Source organism: Silene latifolia, chromosome 8, assembly GCF_048544455.1.
Source record: "Silene latifolia isolate original U9 population chromosome 8, ASM4854445v1, whole genome shotgun sequence".
NCBI lineage: Eukaryota > Viridiplantae > Streptophyta > Magnoliopsida > Caryophyllales > Caryophyllaceae > Silene > Silene latifolia.
The window spans coordinates 72,373,874-72,391,394 of record NC_133533.1 but is presented as its reverse complement, the minus strand read 5'-3'; the positions used below and the strand labels follow the sequence as shown (position 1 = coordinate 72,391,394).

At 32.6% G+C, this 17,521-nt stretch overlaps 1 pseudogene; it reads right to left on the bottom strand.

The window, feature by feature from the left end:
- Window positions 1–1,746: 1,746 nt before the first annotated feature.
- Window positions 1,747–2,404, bottom strand: LOC141595358 (uncharacterized; annotated as a pseudogene).
- Window positions 2,405–17,521: the final 15,117 nt, after the last annotated feature.

The following is a 17,521-nucleotide window of genomic DNA, read 5'->3' as shown; positions in this document are numbered from 1 at the left end:
ATCAAAGGGTTTCTTCTTTATTATCTTCATTATTATTGTTCATCTCCTTAAAGTTGGTACATTTCTTTACTCTTTTGCTATTTTACTTAATTACTTGTTAATCCTTGTTAATTACTTCACTTGTCCATCATGTTTCCTCTTGCTTTGATGTTTGACACCATTAATTGCATGATCTCCATGATAATGAGTGAGTAGTAATTTAGTTAGAATTAATGGGGGGTTAGGGGATAACTAAAGGGTGGATCCATCTTTTAATGAGTTTATTTGGTTGATTAAATTGTATTGTTGTAGTTCTAGCTTTAGTGCACATATGCATGTTATGTTTGATGAAATGCATGATTGACGATCTTGCATGATTCTTTACCCATTCAACAACCCTTGTAAGATATAAACCAACTCGAGGATTGTTAGACCATGCACTAAGACTAGTAGGGAGATCCGGTGTACGCCAGAAGCTAACCCAACTCGACCTATGGGCCATAGGACCAAAGATTCCGGCCCTATTCTATAATGAGTTTGACCAAATAACCAAACTTATACCCTTGGATCTATTACTTGATTATGCCTATGATCCCATGACACCCTAGTGTGTTTAATCAATTGTTTACACTCTCGTTTACATACTTGCTTTGTTTTTATTTCTTTACATTTATTTGCTAGTAGTTGTTAGTCGATATCTTACCTCACCAAATAATCGGGACATCCCTTGTTACTACCTTAAACACTCTATGACTTGCATAATACAAAGCTACCGTCCTTTGGGTTCAACCTCTACTTACCACTTTACTAAAGTTGTTTGTTGAGAATAAAATATTGTTTTGATAGCTAATGACGACTAAGGCTCTATAAAAAGTTTTGAAAGTTACAACCTATTTTGTATTAACACTTACCCCATAATTCAAAAAATATTTGGCTTTTTAGTTACAATAAGAAAATTAACGTACAAAACATGATGTTAAATAACAAAGTTGATAATAAATTAAGAGAAGAGAGAATATATTTAAATTAAACAAACATAAAGAATGTCTTTCACAATGACATGTGGTGACTTATTTCCTGCAAATGTCACATGATTGATGAATTTATTTTGCTTATATATAATGTCAAGGTTTTGAAATTAGATAATTTGGGACATTCGTATTACATATTTGTTAATTAAGAATAACTTTCCACTGAGGTTCCTTTTCATATTCCCATTACCATTTCTTGCTTGGAGAAACGTGTGAGATATATTAACAGGGTAAAACTTAATGAGAGCTTACTCACTAACTACGCGTCAATTGTAGCTCATAAAAACAAACTTATACATTCTACATTAATAGTCATACAAAAAGCATTATTGTTCGTAGTGGCAGATCAATAGGTTGATTTAGAGAGGTTCTTGCGCATTCACTTTCTAATAATAAAAAAACTGTAAGGATATTAATTTATCGTATAAAATATTGTCCGCTTAGAATGTATAACCTATATTTAGCATCTAAAATTGAGTTTTGGCTTCGTCATTAGTCAACGATTTGGACGAATAAGCTGAACTACAACTCGTATAATAATTAGCCAATGACCAGAATCAGTGCCGCATATACGAGTACCAATATTATTATTATTATTATTATTATTATTATTATTATTATTATATATATATATATATATATAATGTAGGTCTTGTATTTATGATCATCAATTAAAAAGATTGCACATGCAACTAAATGAGTAAATATTTATTCAGCACGCATTATATAAAATTTATTCATGTGTAGATACAACGCCTTTTAAGCAATTTGTCCATCTGAGGTACAAAGTTCCCAAACCTGATTATTCTTCGTGAGTATTTCTTCGGTTTGCTCATTAGTGAGTTTCTTATAGTCGAATGACACACTAGTAATAAGACCATGACATTTTCTTCCCATAGTCAATACCTCACTACAACACTCTTTCGTTAATGACTTCCCGTTTCCAAATATGTAATGAGATATTGAGTCGCCACAATCTCTAGTTATCTTGCTTACACATTCTTGGAAAACATCTGTAGAATAAGGATTCGGAGCTAGGCTTGGTGTTGGAACTTCTTGGATATAAGCATTTGATCTATCAATTGAAAATGTGAATACAAGCGTAACAATTGTGAATGCTAAATTAATATTTGAGATGGTTTTAGAATCCATTTTCTCTTAAAATAGGCCAATAATTTTTTTTTTATTCTTTTAAAATATTGTGTTTATTGAGTATGAGGTAAGAAATAGAGAATGAGGATGGTGGATAACAAAATTATTCCTCAACTATTTATATGTAAGAAGTTGTTAAAATGATGTAATTTATTGAGGTATGCGTTAGTAAACATTTATAACTCAATAATAATAAATAAACTAATAAATTATATAAAAGCATAACTATTGATACGTAACATAAATGTATGGTTGACGATTTGCATTACTCTCAAGCTGGTTGTTTCAAACTTATTATAACTTATATAATAAACATGGAAGAAGTTGCAAATTTCAATTGTTTTAGAAAGTACAATATTACATTTGCTTTTGAGTTTAATTAAATTTAATAACTTTTCTATAGGCACATTAAATCAAAATAAATCTTGCGTAACTAATTGAATGATTTTAATCATATTTCAAAAAAGAAAAAGCCATTAAAATGGAAGATTGACATTAAGATAAATAAATTAATGTGTAACATGATACATGTTTAAATGAATCTTGTACTCCCATGTTGCCCATTTAGAAGAAGAAAAACTATAGGAAAAAAGTTAACATATGAATCATAGTTACTCCCTTCGTATCACTCATTATTTATGAATAAGTTTTGTTGCCCACAAAATTCACGGATTTGTTAATATTACCTAATGTACGCTTGATCCATTTCAATATCATTTCATCGTTAACTAATATATTAGGATAGATTTTTTGTCGTAACCGAGGATTATGATTCATTAATAATGAACTTAATTTAAATATTTTGGTCCAATTTTTTAATCCCCGTAATAATCAAGTAAATTATCAATTAATCATTTACGTTTAAGACAAATTTGTTCATCCATGTATACATTCTATGAATTTCAACGTTAGGGATATCTTGTTGTCATATAAAATCCAGTGACATTGGACTTAGTTAATTCTATTAGTTGAAATGTACTCCCTATACAATTATAGTTAAAACAATCTGCTATTCTTGCAAGAGACGTATGCTGATGCATTGTGATCATGTGTATTCTCGCCTATTAGTTCATTTTATTATGTACAACCTACTTACTAAATTTTTCTTTAAAGCAAATAGGAGGATCGTATTTAAATAAAAATAATTACAATATATTTATGTTCATCTCCCTCATTTTTCCCTTGAACATTCCTATTCTACTCAAATTTTAAATATATTTTATGTAAAACTAACTGTTTTTCGAATATAAATAACAGTTAAATGTTCTTTTAACTGCTTTTTTTTTTTTTTAAAAAAAAAAAAGTAACAATTTTAGCCTTCATTGACAATCTTTCATCATCTATGAATCATCCGTCTCGTAGCAATTGCTAAAATTTAATTAAAGTCCTTGAAAGCAATGTGTGTCCAATTGGAAGCGCTAAAACAAAAATGTACAATAATTATTTGGCAAAATGAGAATTGATATTGGAAAAAAATTGTTACTTGTGAATATTCTTAAAAGATATCAAACAAATTACATCAGTTGATATGACCAACTATAACTTGAAACAAACATACTCATAAAGAAGATCGATAGATTAAATAGATAATTTCATTAACTTAGTCTTAATAAATCAATATTGTAATTAAAAAAATGTATAATAGCAACATGATCTTTAATTTTATAACCTTATAAAGGAACATAAACGTATTCGTTGAATAAGAAATCATTCATACATAATACATATATCTGAATTTTGAGTATTAAAGAAGGATATCAAAATCTAGCGATAACCAAAGTTCAAACACATTATGATGGAAATTCATATTCAATAATCAAAACGAAATTCCATCGGAAATTCAATGGGTTTACAGGGCCGGCCCAGGGGGTGTTCAACCCGAGCATCCGTACAGGGCTCCCAATTTTTAGGGGCCCAATGAGGCCCTATTGGTTAGTATTTCAATATATTATTATTATGTCGCCCTTTTACAACATCAAATGGTCAATGTTTCAGCGGTAGTAGTATATCCTTCCACTCCGAAGCGTCATTTTTGCGATTAATTTTTCATTTAAAAAAACAAATTAACTTGAAGTTAAAGTGAATCAAATCCGCCTTACCTTTATGAGAGAGTATGTAATTGACTAATACTCCCTCCGTATGTTTTGCAACCTAAATATCTTTAGTTACATTATTAAAAATTATAAAAATTTGATATTCTTATAGCAATGGGAATCAAACAAGATCTCACATGAATATATTTTGTCTTATAGATTAAAAATAATATAAATTCCCTAGAAGAATAGTGCCAAAAAGTTCAATATAATGGGAATTACGTGATATAAAAGAAGGGAAATTCAATTATGTATACCTGCTAGGCTTTATTTAATCAAATTTTTTTTAATATTTTTAAATAATTATTAACCAATATTTATATATTAATATAGGTATGTTTATATTAGGGGCCTATTTTTTTAATTTCGCATAGGGCCTCCAAATATATCAAGGACGGCCATGTTGGTATATGACATATCTTCCAAACAAAATTGTGATTGAAGAATGAAGTTATCAAATAAATCAACCTACAAAACAAATGCAATTACAAAAAAACTTAAGAGTCATATTTGTAATAACAAGTTCAATTGTAAGGAAATATATAAAGTAGAAAAAAATTAAGGTTTTTTTGTCAAACACAACCTTTAAAAAAAAAAATTCTTCCAAACACCACCTTTAAAAAAAAAGTTTGTAAAACACAACCTTTAATAAAATTTTTGTTGTCAAACACGACTTTTTGGCGGAAAGACTTAACATTTTGTAATGGGGTAATTTTCAGTCGATGTTTGAGATAGCAAACGATGTCGGTTTGAGGCGTTTTTGGACTCGTTGGAAAGGTGGAAATACAAGCTTTCCAGGGGTTATCAATACGATGGTCAAAGGCGGCCTTATGTGGGGTCTATTGATGTGTAAAGTAAGGCTGGTCGGAGAGATTAGCGGGTGGTCGGGGATTTTTAGTGGGTCTTTTAAAGAGGTTATGATGCTTTGTTTGGTCTGAAAATTGGTATGTAGGTAGCGGGGACTCAGGGAGTGTAAGGTAGGCCGTAGTTGTGTTGTTTTTTGTGGTTGTTTGTTGTAAGTGCTGGATTGAGGTGAGTGAATTGACCCACAAAAAAGAAATCCTACTTTGACATTCTTTTGAATGTTTTTTACCTTCAAATTAACTCCCCTCGAACCACCACTTGTAACCAACAACCACCACAAACAACACAACTAAGACCTACCTTGCACTCCCCGCTACCTACATACCAAATTTCAGACCAAACAAAGCATCATAACCTCTTTAAAAGACCCACTAAAAATCCCCGACCACTCGCTAATCTCTCCAATCAGCCTTACTTTACACAACAATAGACCCCACATAAGGCCACTTTTTACCATCGTGTTGGTAAACCATGGAAAGCTTGTATTTCCACCTTTTCAACGAGTCCAAGAACACCTCAAACCGACATCGTTTGCTATCCCAAACATCAATTGAAAGTTACCCCATTGCAAAATGCTAAGTCCTTCAGCCAAAAAATCGTGTTTGACAACAAAAAATTTATTAAAGGTTGTGTTTTACAAACTTTTTTTTAAAGGTGGTGTTTGGAAGAATTTTTTTTTAAAGGTTGTGTTTGTCAAAAAAACCCAAAAATTAATCATCAACATGGACAGCTTAATAACAATCATGTGTTAATGTACCATGCCAAATGAATTAATTTAAACAAACGAGTCACGATTCTAATATTTTGCAAAACAACCATTATGAAATTAAAGAAAATCAGGTTACTCCAATAAAGAATATGCGTTTTAATAAAACTAATCAACATCAAAATAAAATAAATATAAATACTAAACTAATAAAAAAAAACTACTTATTGGTGGAAAAAACACTTGAAAGTAAGAAAGAGTTACCTTTTTTACTTCTTAAATAAAAGTGAATGACTATCTAAACTTGTTATTATTAATGACTTTATTTTGATAATTTATTAGAATAGTGATAAAATAAATTTGTCATATATTATATTATGTTTATATTTCATAATAATGTTAGATTATAAAAGGTTGGACAATTAATGCATTTACAAGAATATTATTATGGAGACATAATTACTTGAGAAGATTAGAAGAAGGGCTTCGAATTGAGGAAAACTAGAAAGCTTGTAATTAAGCAATTATAATATTATTAATAATATTTCCATGGTCAAGAATTTATTAAGAGGAAATATGAAGTGATGATAATAAATAATAGGTTAACAAATGGCAAAAAAAGGAAGATTGAGCGTTTGGTATATAGTGATATATTGACTTGGTTTACTCATTGTAATAGTTGTGCTTTTAGCACGGGCGGCTAAGGCCCAGTTCAGCCCTGAGCGCTCGAACTGGGCCTCCAAAATTTGGGGCCAAACTCGTTGTTGACCTTCTCTAAAAAAAAAAAAAATTCCAATCAAATAAGACGTTTAATATGTGAGGCTTGATTATTCATTGCCTTAATTACTCATGCTTTATTTATCCCTTAATTATTCATTGCCTTAATTATTTATGCCTTAATTATTCTCCTTCTCCAAATATTGTTTGAGATTTTTACACTCAAAATCCTAAATAATCAAACGTTTGAATAATTTCCAGCTATATATTTTTGACTCTCATACCTAAATTCACCATCATTAGTCTCTTAATTTTTCTTTGAATCAGATTAACCACATAATAATAATCTAGCTAATACTATGTGCATTGTTTTGAGAGGAAATCAACCCAATTCAATTCTAATTAGTAAGGTTTTAGCAATCTTAAGATAAGGTAAATTTTCTATTTTAATTTTATAAGTTTTAGTTTAATATGTTTTGTAACAATTATTAAAATTCATCTCGTGTTGATTGAGATCAGGGATGCTGAGATGGATCAAATTCTTCATTCTTAATTGATAATTTTGACCGAAATTTAGTATGATTATTTTGGTTAATTTGACTAATTTATTATTTTGTATTTTAATGAAGGTTATGGTGATCAAATTTGCAAACTAATTCATGGGATTACATTCATATCGGGAAGAATAATATATTTGTGCTGTTATAGATGACTTAAATGTATTACCATTGATAGCCATAGAGAATGATTTGCTGAAAAAAATTGATTATAAAAGTTTGATCGACATTTTTGCTTCAAGAAAGGCTCGCAGTAGGATAATTTTCAAGTAAAAATGACGAGTGTTTTGAACGATTGGATGAGATGTTATCAAAGCTTACTTGTTTACTTTTATTCATAGAGCAAATGAAAAATTAATAAAATGTTTCAATAAAGTTTCAAACTAATGTTTTAGGGCCTCATTTTTTTCCGAGCATCGGGCGTCTAATTGTTTTAAGACGCCCCTGGCTTTTAGTGTTTCATTGTAATGTTAGTGAATCCACATGACACATTTTGAGGAGAGATTGTAAAATAGTTGCTCAAAAAGTGAAGTAAAAGGAAGTTGATCTGTCAGTTGGTCTTCCTTTAGATGAACCATTTTGGTCTGAGGCAATAAGACGGGATTTTATAACCATTTTACAGTCAAATGTGATTACTATTTAAAAACACCATAAGCTGTAACACTGACTGTAACATTGTGGTTATATTTAATCATAAAATGATCACATATGCCCGTCTGAAACTTTAGACGAAAAATGGCCGTCTAAAATAAGAATTTGCGGATAATTGTATAGTGATCAAGACAAGTATCCTACATGTCTATATAGGTCTAGATCAGGGAATATGTAAATTTATACGCCTTTTTATTACTCCGTAGTTGTTACTTATTGTGGGCTTATATTTTATATTTACCTTTTTACTTCTTAAATAAAAGTGAATGATTATGTAAATTTTTTATTAATATAATGTAAATTTAGGATTGAAGGAGTATTATCGTACGGACTTTCTGTTTATAATTCGCTAGGATAGTGATAAAAAACATTTTTCATATGTTATGATTATATTTCATGATAATATTAGATTATAAAAGGTTGGACAATTAAAGTAGGTACAAGAATAGTATTATGGAGACATACTTACTGGAGAAGATCAAAACAAGGCCTTCTAATTGATGAAAGTCATAAGGTTTGTAATACAATATTATTAATTATATTTCCATCATCGAATTTTTTAAGAGGAAAGATGAAGTGATGAAAATAAATAAAAGGTTAATGAGACAAAGGGCAAAAAAACGAAGATTGAGAGCTGGTGTTTGGCGATTTATTGATTTGGTTTTCTCATTGTAATAATTGTGCTTTACCCTCAATTATCTCCATCACCTTCCTGCCATATCGCTTATACCAAACTTTATCCTCCTCTTTTTCACTTGCACTGTCCTTAACATCTTCCACAAACCCATCCTCAATAATTAGAGGAGGAATTCCATTGATCTCCTGAATGCTCCTTTCCTTATTATAGACACCTCAAAGTTGCCTATTGGCCTTATGGGTACCCAATAATGAGGCTAAAATTAAATGAGTAAATGAAAATTGATAATGTTATAATTTATGGCTCTTTACGCTTACTTCCCGAGAAATCGCTTATAATGGCATACAACTACAAAAAATCCTTCTATTTCCATTTCATATTATATATCTTTTGGTGAATTATTGGCCTAAAACCAATACATGAAAGACAAGAAATAAGTCGGTTTCTAGCTGGCTCAATTAGATAAAGCCCATCTTGACATCCAAAGCTAATACATAGAAGATGTTGTATTTTGGAGTTTGAAAAGGAAAACAAAGTAGGTAGGAAAATAAGAAAACAATTATGTTAGAGATAAATAATGCTTATCAACTTTGTTTTTGTAAGCACCAAGGTAGCATACTCATTAGAAGTTGGAGATCCCCCGTAAGCAAGTCAACAAAAATAACAATGAGTACATACTCCCTCTGTCCCGGTCATTTGTTGTCCTTTTTCATTTTGGGTGTCTCAGTCAATTGTTGTCCTTTCTATTTTAAGAATGAACTTGATGAGCAATTTGATCATTCACACTCAATTTGTTCCACTTGTCATTTAGTAATTGACCCCCTCCTCTTTCCTTGGTCTTTGTGTCAAAATCAAAGGACAACAATTGACCGGGACGGAGGAGTACAAGATATAAATTAACTAAGCACCTAAGAGATAAAGTGTTTGTTGCATGATTCAAACAAAAAAACGGATCTTTTTGGTTATTACTCGAATATCACCTCAGATCTAATAGGGACACAAGTAAGAGATATAAAAGGACAACACACACAAATATTCCGGAGGACAGATTCATTCACAAATAATTCAACGGGACACCAAACATACGAGGGGAAGAGCCATAATCCAAAATTCTACTCTCGTAAACCGTCTCAAATATTCTATTCTAGTTTCAAATCAAACCACTCATATACATTAAATCGTCCCAGTTTTCATATAAGCGCATAAGAGCCGTTAATTTACGACAAAGTCGAAATTCATTAATAGTCAACATCCAGATAGGTCTGAGGGTACCAAAATTCAAATAAATTTTCTTTACACTTTTTATTCATCTTTTATTTATTAATTTCTTTACTTATCATATTAACTTTATAATTGTATATAAACTAACCTCGTAGCTTGTCCTTGTAAATAATTGTATAAAGATTGTTTCTAACTTTCTTTTCTCCATCTTACTTTCGTCGAATATATAATATTATAAATAAATAGTAGAGGCTGTTAGTTTGATGGGCGGTCCGGGTGCCTAACACCTTCCCTGACCGTACCTTTACCCCCGAACCCGCAATCTTTGGTTTAGACAAGAGTGACGGATCAGTCCTCATACCAGGGATCAAAAGGGGTCTTTTCCGTTAAACTTATTTTTGTATGTTTTTTTTATAAAACCTACTGGCGACTCCATACTATTATTTATTTAAAAAATTGAGATTTTTTACGGGATTTCACAATGGCGACTCTGCTGGGGACTTATTAAGAGGGTAAGACTTGAATTCTATTTGTAGTATTATATATTTGACTTTTTTTTTCTACTTAAGAATACTGCTCGTATGACAGGTAGTGTTTTCGAATTAAAGAGTATGAGGCACCTACACTTATTATGCATGTTGAATCCTTGCGAACTTCTATATCGAATACGATTGCTTGTGTCATTGTGTGGTGTCTTTATTAGTTATTGTGTACATACATATGGACATCTCTACTATCGTAACGTTTCCTTGCCCATGAGCAATTGTTTGAATATTGATTTATTTTTTCTAATGCCTTCTATATTTGTTTTTTTTAAGTTTATATTGAATATTGTTTTTTATATTATTTCAGATAAAAAAAGCATAGGGTCTCCGTAAACCAATATTATGTTATCTAAGTTACCCTAATTCACCGTTGGTAAAGTACGATGTATACTTTGAAGGTCCATTCGACCGACTAGGCCTTATACGCATTTTCCACCTCATGACGTCGTGTTTTGGCAACTCGCTTGGTCCATATGACTGGGTGAGCACAAAAGCGAAAGATACACTCGTCTCATCGAGCGCTCACATCACGGATGTAATGGTGTTTTACTGTTTTGAGTACCCAATTTCCTACCCTGAAACTTAACCATAGATCATGTATATCCTTTGTATTGGTCATCGTGTGTGTCTTGCTTGTTAATATTTAAGTCAAGTCATGGTTTGCATTAATAATTCTGTTTAATCCAAATAATACAAAAGAAGGTAGAATTATGCACTCCTAGTATTGATACGTAGTGTCTGTTTGTATCATTGATTGATGGACGACACACTTTTGTCTAATTGTGTAAAATTAGTTGCAATAATAACCCACCCAATACATAGTATACGTGAAGCAAAATGATCCACATCAAGCAAGCTTGTACCCGGTTTTGATCTTTTGGTCTATTTGAGGTTCACCTCAAAAACCGTCTAAGGACATGTGGTATTTTATGGCCTAGGATTCTTCTATGGAGAGTTTAGAGACTTTTTGCCTAGGACTTTTTGTCTTGGAAAAGATTAAAACATGGGGAAAAGCAAGGGACAACCCGGTGGTCCATAAATTGCACGGTTTGCTTGGCAAGTACAAGGGTCACTTTCAAGCTTCCCAATTTGTTCAAGACAACTTCTTGAGTCCTTTTTATTGTGTTATAGCTCTTATATCAACACTTGGCCGGCCATGTGAAGCTTCCATGGGTGATTAAATAATCATTATCTTATTAATTTACTTTCTTACTTTTTTATTTGAATTTCAACTTGTGTAAGAACTTGTGTAAGGATTTGGGGCCACTTTTATACCGGCATTTCTAGGGTCTTTTAGACCGTTAGATGCTAGGTTAGATGTAGGGTGAGAATTGTTTGGCTTGTTCTATAAAAGCAAGGCTCTTCTCATGTAAAATTCAGATTTGATGAATTATAAACACAAGTTAGAAGCATTGCTTTCTACTAATCTTCTTTGCTTAGTGCTAGAAAACCCTCTTTTGCTTTGTGCTTAGAGTTGAGTGATTCCATTTCTTAGTGCTTGAATTCCTCTTAGGCTTAATATAGTGGCTTAGTACTTAGATTAAGTCATATCCAAGTCACTCAATTCTAATCATACTTGCAATTCAAACTCGTGCACTTTTCAAATTAAAACCGTAGCAATCTAAGTCCTCTACCAATTGTTTTCGTGTCCTATGTCAACCAAGGATTTTGTCATTTGAATGTTTACATCATAAGCATTTAAATTACAATCCTATCACTATTAATATTGTTTATTCTATTTCGTTTATTCAAGGGCTTATTTCGTCCCCAATAGGTTGTTTTAATGTCTTTAAGTTGTGCAAGTCTAAGTCTTTTCTTATCATAAATTCTTAAATCAATTATTTAGCAACTGTGTGAATTCAAATTAGTCCATTTAATTGAGTCCATTTTTGTCCCAATTAGCTTATGTTTTCAAGTCCTATTTGTTCAAAAATCGAGTCTTGAGCGTTTTACTTCAATACGTATTCAATCTCACGTAGAGCAGAAACTTTACAACATAATAGGAGTCATACATAAAACTTTATACGGTCTCATATAGTGCATGCATAGCAGTTTGTTTTTCTGTCACATGTAGACTATCACATAGTTATTTATTCTCAGCATATATGATAATCATAGCACATCCTTTTTAATCATCATATAATCATTTTCATAAAAGAAAAAAACAAGTTTTTTTTTGTCTTCTTCTTCACTTTTAACAAATAGGGGTCTTATTATTATTATTATTATTTTTTTAATTTTTTTTTCTTATTCTTCTTTCTTTGACAATTTTCCATCCTTTTTAACCCATTTGTGATCCAATTTAAAAATTCATATAAGTTGTCTTCACATGTCAAGTCTCTCCATCAATTTCTAAATAACTCTCCCATATATATACTTTTAAAATCATGCCAACCGGTATGAAAAAAGAGAGTAAGCACAAACATGTTAATAAAACCAGAAAAATCACATTTACAATTCTACAATTCTATAATCTCATAATTCTATTGTTGGCATTACCAAATAACATGTAGTTTTAATCAAATGTCCATATAATAGGACCATTCTAGTCCTTTTTGAGTCAAAAAAAGAGCATATGTTATTTTATTAGTCACTTGTTCTACTTTTTACCCTTAACTAGTGTAGATCAATCGACCTCTTAGAGTCAGCTTGAACAAGGGCGTGCATTTGACCATCTTTTCCATCTCATGTGGTGTGATAATTCCTTGATCGCCGTGTCTCTAGCTAGGTGACCTCTAGGTTTGGAGACTCCATCTTTCTACCTGATTCGTTCATTTTCCATATTTCATGTGACTACTAATCTAAATGAGCACAACTCTCTATCTATCAGATTTGTAGTTTCCCATATCTCAAAGGACTACTAGATGAGCACAATAATCTCATATAATCGGCCATTAGTTCGCCAAATATTGTCATTCTCGCTCATTGGTGCTTGAAAACTAGCTTCAGAATATTCAAACCAGATTCTTAGTACACCTGTGTCCAAACATAACAAATAAGACACGGGAGCGCGCACTTTATGCTGTTAAAACAAGATAGGTGACCACTAGTCCCTTAGAATGAACTTAGGATGTGAGTCCAAGTACCAATACAAGCTCAAAAATACTCACACCAAAGACTCTCATAAGTTAACAAAAATACCGGTCAAGATTGCAATCAGCTCTAGTGATAGACGTCTCAAAAAGTCAAAGACACACAAAAAATATGATCTCTAATAGATACAACTCCAGTGACAAAAGTCCCAAAAAGTCAAAGACAAAAAAATATGATCTCTGATCCGAATCCAGTATCAAAAGTCTCAAAAAGGTCAAAGACAAAAACATATGATCTCAAATAGATACAAATCCAGTCTCAAAAATTCAGAACACGAAAAAAACTCAAGTCAATTTGCAATCAAATTGCAATGTAGTCATTTTTTTCCCTTTCTCAGACGAGTCAATCCACAGTTACTATGTCCAAATTCCTCTTGGGACGCTCCTTTCATTCATTTAGGTGAGTGAGAGAGGCACACCAATCTCCAGTGTCTTCTAACACCATAGAACCTTCTACTCCACTCCATTTATCACCCTCGTTTTGCATCTAAAACTTCGGGGGATGTATACTAAACATATACGGCCACAAAAGTATTTTGTTTCTATGGTACTAGTTTTGCTTAATTAGTAGAGTTTGTTACTGTAAAAAGAGCAAAACTCATCAAAGAATAACTCAAATTCACATGTCAAATAAAAATGATACACATTCTCCACACCCGAAAAATTGTGAGCTACTTTCAGAATAATAATGTCCAGTCTTTCTACTTGGATCACATTTGGGGTCAGACCCCATCTTTTTTGAACATATTTAAAAAAAAAGTTTTTCAATACGCATTTCAAATGTTTTCAAAAAATAACATTTTTTGCATTCATCATACATGCATCATATATAGGACATGCATTTGCATTTTATGTGTCATATATTTGTCACTAACTACTCCAATCGACTACTTTGTCATTCGTCTTCCGGATTCATCCAAAGTGGGGGCTTCTCATAAAGTCTCATTTTTCTCGTAAAATAAAATTTTGCCAGTTTCAAAACAATCGAAAATTTTCAATCTAATCTTTTTTGCGAAATAAAATTTCGCAATAATCACTTGGTCGGCAAGCCCTAACATGCATTTGAGTTATTAAAATAAAACTTTATGAACTTGCCTTTTTGCGAAATAAATTTTGCAATTTTCAAATCACTTGGTTGGCAGGCCCTGACATGCATTTAAGTTATTAAAATAAATTTTTTTGAACTTACCTTTTTGCGAAATAAAATTTTGCAATTTTCAAATCATTTGGTCGGCATGCCCTGACATGCATCTGAGTTCTTAAAATAAAATTTTCTGAACTTGCCTTTTTGCGAAATAAATTTTGCAATTTTCAAATCAATTGGTCGGCAGGCCCTAAAATGCATTTGAGTTCTTAAAATAAAATTTTCTGAACTTCACCTTTTGCGAAATAAAATTTTGCAATTTTCAAATCAATTGGTTGTCAGTCCCTGACATGCATTTGAGTTCTTAAAATAAAATTTTCTGAAGTTGTCTTTTTGCGAAATAAAATATTGCAAATCCTAGTTTGTAAAATCAGATTTTATATTCCAATCCCTTTTCAAAATAAAATTTTGAATTCCTCGGTCGGCGGACCCTGACACGCATCCGAGCTTGTGAAATCAGAATTTTCAGGTTTACTTTAAGCGAAACAAAGTTTTGCTCTACCGGATTCCAGACCAGCTAAACAAAGTTTGGCTATTCCAGATTCCAAACCAGCTAAACAAATTGGCTATTCCAAATTCCATACCGGCGAAACAAAGTTTTGCCATACCGGTTTCCAGATTGGTGAAACAAAGTTTTACCAGCTCCATTCTAGATTGACAAAACAAAGTTTTGTCATGCCTCCATTTAGCCGAACAAAGTTTGGCTATACTGATTCCGACAGGTGAAACTTTGTTTCACTATGCTGATTGCATCAACGAAACAAAGTTTCGTTGCACCAGTTCCAACTTCATTCCAGATTAGTAAAACAAAGTTTTGCTAAACCAGTTCCATTTTCAACTACTCCAAACAGGTTAATAAGAGGCCCAAGTATGTTTCTTAACCTTTATCTGTCCCGATCGGACTACTTTGACCTTCATCTAACTCAGACTCAGTCAAAGTGGGGGCTTCCTTAAACACCTCAAAGTTGTCTACTGGCCTTATGGGTACCCAATGATGAGGCTAAAATTAAATGACTAAATGAAAATTGATAATGTTATAATTTATGGCTCTTTACGCTTACTTCCGGAGAAATTGCTTATAATGACATACAACTACCAAAAATCCTTCTATTTCTATTTCATATTATATACCGTTTGGTGAATTGTTGGCCTACAACCAATACATGAAAGAGAAGAAATAAGTCGGTTTCTAGCTAGCTCAATTGGATAAAGCACATCTTAACATCCAAAGCTAATACGTAGAAGATGTTGTATTTTGGAGTTTGAAAAGGAAAACAAAGTAGGTAGGAAAATAAGACAACAATTATGTTAGAGATAAATAATGCTTATCAACTTTGTTTTCTTAAGCACCAAGGTAGCATACACATTAGAAGTTGGATATTCCCCGTAAGCAAGTCAACAACAATAACTATGAGGACATACAAGATAGAAATTAATTAAGCACCTAAGAGATAAAGTGTTTGTGTCATGATCAAACAAAAACAGATAGGCAATCTGCTCCTATGCTTTCTTCCTATGCTCCTGGCCTGAGCAACAAACGCACACTTTTACCTTTTGAGTTCTCTCTTTTGGACTTTCCTGTTTCTAAACGTCCTCGGCTGCAACAAACTGGTCCAATAAATTTGATGGACGGACCATTTCTAACGCTTGTTTCATCTTCTTGTTCCAGAGATGAAGCTGTTGTTCCTGACTTAGGTCTGGTGGTGGACCTTAATTCGCCACCCGTTTACCAATGAAGATCTTTTGCTGGAATTGTAGGGGGCTAGGTTCGACGGATGATCCTACAATTCCTTTTCTACATCGGAGTGTCCAACAATATCATCCGTCCATTTTGTTTTTGCAAGAAACAATGACTACCTCAGTCTCGGCTTCAAATAAGACTTCCCATCTGGGTTTGCCACATTGCTGCGGTGTTGATTCAACGGGACATAGTGGCGGCCTTCTTTTGCGTTGGGACTCTTCTATAGACTTATCTACCTTAAGCCTAGATCCTCACTTTATTTTGTGTAAAATATCTATCCTTAAGGATCCTTGTACAAATCATGTAACATATGTTTTATTTATATATGGTGAAGCCCGGTATGAATATCGACAAGCGTTTGGAATCAGCTTACTTTGAAGCTTTTGGGGCTCTCTCCTTTGTTGATAATTGGTGATATAAATCAGGTTGAATTGTTTTCAGACAAGTTTGGAGGAACAAGTTTTATTCGTGGTCAGGATGAATTTACGGCATGGAAAATTCAGAATGGTCTCATGGACGTCAGTTTTTCTGGTCCCCGTTTTACTTGGATGAACAATCAATACAACGGTAAAATTATTTTGGAACGGCTCGACCGTGCTTATGCCAATCAAGAATGGTTTATTCTCTTCCCTGCCACTTCAATTACCAATTTTCCTATTCTTGTCTCTGATCATGCGCCCATTTTACTTTCTCTGTTGCCAAGTTCAAAACCTCGCAAACGACCTTACTGCAATGACAATTGGTGTTTAGATTATTCAGAAGTTCAAAAACTCGTTTCCAATGTATGGGACACGCCTTTTTGTGGATCAACCATGTATATTTTGTCTCGGAAATTGGCCTCTGTTCGTCATGCTATCGTGCAATGGGTTATTCATCATCGTATCTCTCATGGAATTAATTGGTCGGAAATTGAAGCTGATTTGGACCTCACTGCTGCTCAGATTGTGGATGAACCTTCGGCTTTTTCGTTCCAGCAACTTCGCTCTTCTCGATTACACGTACTGCGTAATCAACGACAATACTGTTGGGGCTGGTGTCCTCCACAGTTAGTGCAATGACATATAAATCTCTAAAAGGATCAAAGGGTATACTTTTGTATTATTATCAGTTGGTCCACGTTTATCAATAACGGTTGGCTTGCTAGATAAGTTTGACGTTATTGTCATACTGATGGCGGTGATCAACTGGTCCCTAAAAGTCACACCTATAGGATACGTTTGAGAGATGTGACGGTATGAAAATACAGTCATGTTGATGCCTAATTTGACTAAACAGTTAGTCGGAGTTATTGATTAAAAATTAGTCAAACGCGATGTTGAGATATTTATTTAATACGGATTAAATAATAATGGCTAAGGCGAATTAAGCGGTTAATTCGTAAATTGAATATA